At 50.8% G+C, this 5,000-nt stretch overlaps 1 non-coding gene across 1 annotated transcript in view; it reads left to right on the top strand.

The window, feature by feature from the left end:
* The first annotated feature begins 4,301 nt into the window (after nucleotides 1-4,301).
* The window catches only part of LOC126331835 (small subunit ribosomal RNA), a 1,892-nt gene continuing 1,193 nt past the window's right edge, over nucleotides 4,302-5,000 (top strand). Inside the window, exon 1 of the ribosomal RNA XR_007563512.1 lies at nucleotides 4,302-5,000. This exon is cut by the window's right edge and continues 1,193 nt beyond it. This is a non-coding gene — a ribosomal RNA (small subunit ribosomal RNA).

Genomic DNA, 5,000 nt, shown 5'->3' with positions numbered 1-5,000 from the left:
CGCTTAACCTAACTGTGGTTGTACCACATTATCGCTTAACCTAACTGTGGTTGTACCACATTATCGCTTAACCTAACTGTGGTTGTACCACATTATCGCTTAACCTAACTGTGGTTGTACCACATTATCGCTTAACCTAACTGTGGTTGTACCACATTATCGCTTAACCTAACTGTGGTTGTACCACATTATCGCTTAACCTAACTGTGGTTGTACCACATTATCGCTTAACCTAACTGTGGTTGTACCACATTATCCCTTAACCTAACTGTGGTTGTACCACATTATCCCTTAACCTAACTGTGGTTGTACCACATTATCCCTTAACCTAACTGTGGTTGTACCACATTATCCCTTAACCTAACTGTGGTTGTACCACATTATCCCTTAACCTAACTGTGGTTGTACCACATTATCCCTTAACCTAACTGTGGTTGTACCACATTATCCCTTAACCTAACTGTGGTTGTACCACATTATCCCTTAACCTAACTGTGGTTGTACCACATTATCCCTTAACCTAACTGTGGTTGTACCACATTATCCCTTAACCTAACTGTGGTTGTACCACATTATCCCTTAACCTAACTGTGGTTGTACCACATTATCCCTTAACCTAACTGTGGTTGTACCACATTATCCCTTAACCTAACTGTGGTTGTACCACATTATCCCTTAACCTAACTGTGGTTGTACCACATTATCCCTTAACCTAACTGTGGTTGTACCACATTATCCCTTAACCTAACTGTGGTTGTACCACATTATCCCTTAACCTAACTCAAGTTGTCCCTTAACCTAACTCAAGTTGTCCCTTAACCTAACTCAAGTTGTCCCTTAACCTAACTCAAGTTGTCCCTTAACCTAACTCAAGTTGTCCCTTAACCTAACTCAAGTTGTCCCTTAACCTAACTCAAGTTGTCCCTTAACCTAACTCAAGTTGTCCCTTAACCTAACTCAAGTTGTCCCTTAACCTAACTCAAGTTGTCCCTTAACCTAACTCAAGTTGTCCCTTAACCTAACTCAAGTTGTCCCTTAACCTAACTCAAGTTGTCCCTTAACCTAACTCAAGTTGTCCCTTAACCTAACTCAAGTTGTCCCTTAACCTAACTCAAGTTGTCCCTTAACCTAACTCAAGTTGTCCCTTAACCTAACTCAAGTTGTCCCTTAACCTAACTCAAGTTGTCCCTTAACCTAACTCAAGTTGTCCCTTAACCTAACTCAAGTTGTCCCTTAACCTAACTCAAGTTGTCCCTTAACCTAACTCAAGTTGTCCCTTAACCTAACTCAAGTTGTCCCTTAACCTAACTCAAGTTGTCCCTTAACCTAACTCAAGTTGTCCCTTAACCTAACTCAAGTTGTCCCTTAACCTAACTCAAGTTGTCCCTTAACCTAACTCAAGTTGTCCCTTAACCTAACTCAAGTTGTCCCTTAACCTAACTCAAGTTGTCCCTTAACCTAACCCACGTTGTCCCTTAACCTAACCCACGTTGTCCCTTAACCTAACCCACGTTGTCCCTTAACCTAACCCACGTTGTCCCTTAACCTAACCCACGTTGTCCCTTAACCTAACCCACGTTGTCCCTTAACCTAACCCACGTTGTCCCTTAACCTAACCCACGTTGTCCCTTAACCTAACCCACGTTGTCCCTTAACCTAACCCACGTTGTCCCTTAACCTAACCCACGTTGTCCCTTAACCTAACCCACGTTGTCCCTTAACCTAACCCACGTTGTCCCTTAACCTAACCCACGTTGTCCCTTAACCTAACCCACGTTGTCCCTTAACCTAACCCACGTTGTCCCTTAACCTAACCCACGTTGTCCCTTAACCTAACCCACGTTGTCCCTTAACCTAACCCACGTTGTCCCTTAACCTAACCCACGTTGTCCCTTAACCTAACCCACGTTGTCCCTTAACCTAACCCACGTTGTCCCTTAACCTAACCCACGTTGTCCCTTAACCTAACCCACGTTGTCCCTTAACCTAACCCACGTTGTCCCTTAACCTAACCCACGTTGTCCCTTAACCTAACCCACGTTGTCCCTTAACCTAACCCACGTTGTCCCTTAACCTAACCCACGTTGTCCCTTAACCTAACCCACGTTGTCCCTTAACCTAACCCACGTTGTCCCTTAACCTAACCCACGTTGTCCCTTAACCTAACCCACGTTGTCCCTTAACCTAACCCACGTTGTCCCTTAACCTAACCCACGTTGTCCCTTAACCTAACCCACGTTGTCCCTTAACCTAACCCACGTTGTCCCTTAACCTAACCCACGTTGTCCCTTAACCTAACCCACGTTGTCCCTTAACCTAACCCACGTTGTCCCTTAACCTAACCCACGTTGTCCCTTAACCTAACCCACGTTGTCCCTTAACCTAACCCACGTTGTCCCTTAACCTAACCCACGTTGTCCCTTAACCTAACCCACGTTGTCCCTTAACCTAACCCACGTTGTCCCTTAACCTAACCCACGTTGTCCCTTTGCCTAACATAGTTCACTGCTCGGAATCTCTGGTGTCGTTGTTATCCTCATGTAGATGTCTTGCGAGTGTTGCTTACTTTCCACATATTCCCGCTATCCACTGTCAATTGTACTGCAATAGGACTATATCGCCCCCCCCCCCCCCTCCCTCTGTCCCCCTCTTTGTGTCTCTGTCCTCTCAAGCTGGTCGGTCTGGCGTTTGAGTGTTAAATGAGCCTCGCAGCTGTTCAGTTGCATTCAGATGTCGACGCCCTCAGTGTACGTCGTGGTATGGTCTGTGTCCATTGTCCGCTGATGTCGTACGCGTAACCCACACGCTGTACCGATCATCGGTCGTTACGTACAGAGTGAAGTAGTGTGATACGTGTGACCGTACGCTGGCTGTGCCCAACGGTGTCGAATCTCAATTTCCATATGATGTGCTCGATGCTACTTGTCTCGTCTCCCAATAACAGCTAGGTTGCACTGTGGTACGCCGTAGAGGCGTGTGGGAGGAACGTACGAACGCATTGTATGTCACCCTGGGTCGCTGGGGGTGGTGGTGCGGTGAGTCAGGTCAGGTCAGGTCAGCGTGAGCCGTCTGATGTAGTGACGCGTGTATTCCGACTTTGTCGTATTGCCTCACACAAAGTGCTACCCTGGTGGACCGCGTTCCATATCTGGGACATGCCGCAGATGCCGGTTGACAGTGGATCGCGGAAGGGACATCGCATACGTGCGCGGGCCACCTTCCACGTGTTCTCTTCTGCACATGTCGCAGTGTGTATGTGGTCTGATGTAGCGTGTCGTGACACATGACATCCTGGCATGCAAGAATTGTTGAATTCGCAAATGTAGGTGGACATCTACGTTTACTGCCCAAGATACGCAAATGAACTGGAAATCCGTTGTTGAGCGGTTGTTCACGCTGGAGGTGAATCTGTGATGGCGACGATCGGTACAGCTATTAACCGGTTGTTTCAGCGGTACCCGCCACATCCACACACGTGACTAGGCCCATGTGGGTATGAAGCGATACGCGGCGGTGGCTTGGTGGGACTGTTCCCGGCCGGTGAAGGGGGGCCGCCCGGCGTGTTGGCCGCGCGCTGCGTGGGCGCACGCGCAACAGGCGGCTGGTGGGGGGCGCCGAGTGGCAGGAGCGCCAGCCGACGGGCCCGGCAGGCGGCGCAGCTACGCTGCGGCGCACCCTGCACGCGGCGCCTGGCGGCCAAAGTTGGTTCAGCCGAGCCCGGTGCGAAGCGCGGTGGACATCTGCAGTGTGCTGGTCTGATTGAGGACTGTGTGCGTTGAGGATGCGCCGCCGCCTGGCACTCGGCGCCGCGACGCCGTCTGCTGCTCGGTCGCCCCAGCGGTTCTCGCAGGTGGTTTGTATCGCAGTTGTGCGGACGTGTTGGCGCGTGCGCTGTGCTGGGAGAGTTCGCTTCTGCACCCAAGTGGGGCTTTGCCCTTGTGTGGCGCTGGCGTTGGAGCTGCCGGTCACCATAGGTGGCGCGTGTTGTCTCCCGCCGGCAATGCCACGACAGCACGCTCCCGGGCCTCTGTCGGCAGCGGCAAGCTCAGTTGGGAGCAAGGGTGTTCTCACTAAAACCGTCTACTCGCCTAACTCCGGGCGATTGCGCCTCTCTCGAAACCGACCAAGTACCTAGGACGGCGCTGCGCGCCGCCGGGACCTGAGAGGGTTTCGAGGTGTATCGTGCAGGGGAGCTCGGCCTCCTCCTGTTTGCAGAATAATTGAGCGGACGCTTGCGTGTTCGCGCGGGCCCCCGGGACACACTCCCGGGCGGCCGGCTGCTCAGCTCTAGTTGACGCAGCTCCCTGGTTGATCCTGCCAGTAGTCATATGCTTGTCTCAAAGATTAAGCCATGCATGTCTCAGTACAAGCCGCATTAAGGTGAAACCGCGAATGGCTCATTAAATCAGTTATGGTTCCTTAGATCGTACCCACGTTACTTGGATAACTGTGGTAATTCTAGAGCTAATACATGCAAACAGAGTCCCGACCAGAGATGGAAGGGACGCTTTTATTAGATCAAAACCAATCGGATTGGCTTGTCTGGTCCGTTTGCCTTGGTGACTCTGAATAACTTTGGGCTGATCGCACGGTCCTCGTACCGGCGACGCATCTTTCAAATGTCTGCCTTATCAACTGTCGATGGTAGGTTCTGCGCCTACCATGGTTGTAACGGGTAACGGGGAATCAGGGTTCGATTCCGGAGAGGGAGCCTGAGAAACGGCTACCACATCCAAGGAAGGCAGCAGGCGCGCAAATTACCCACTCCCGGCACGGGGAGGTAGTGACGAAAAATAACGATACGGGACTCATCCGAGGCCCCGTAATCGGAATGAGTACACTTTAAATCCTTTAACGAGTATCTATTGGAGGGCAAGTCTGGTGCCAGCAGCCGCGGTAATTCCAGCTCCAATAGCGTATATTAAAGTTGTTGCGGTTAAAAAGCTCGTAGTTGGATTTGTGTCCCACGCTGTTGGTTCACCGCCCGTCGGTGTTTAACT

Source organism: Schistocerca gregaria, unplaced genomic scaffold (assembly GCF_023897955.1).
Source record: "Schistocerca gregaria isolate iqSchGreg1 unplaced genomic scaffold, iqSchGreg1.2 ptg001411l, whole genome shotgun sequence".
NCBI classification, from domain to species: domain Eukaryota; kingdom Metazoa; phylum Arthropoda; class Insecta; order Orthoptera; family Acrididae; genus Schistocerca; species Schistocerca gregaria.
The sequence above is the reverse complement of the archived record's forward strand: the minus strand, read 5'-3'. Positions and strand labels throughout refer to the sequence as shown.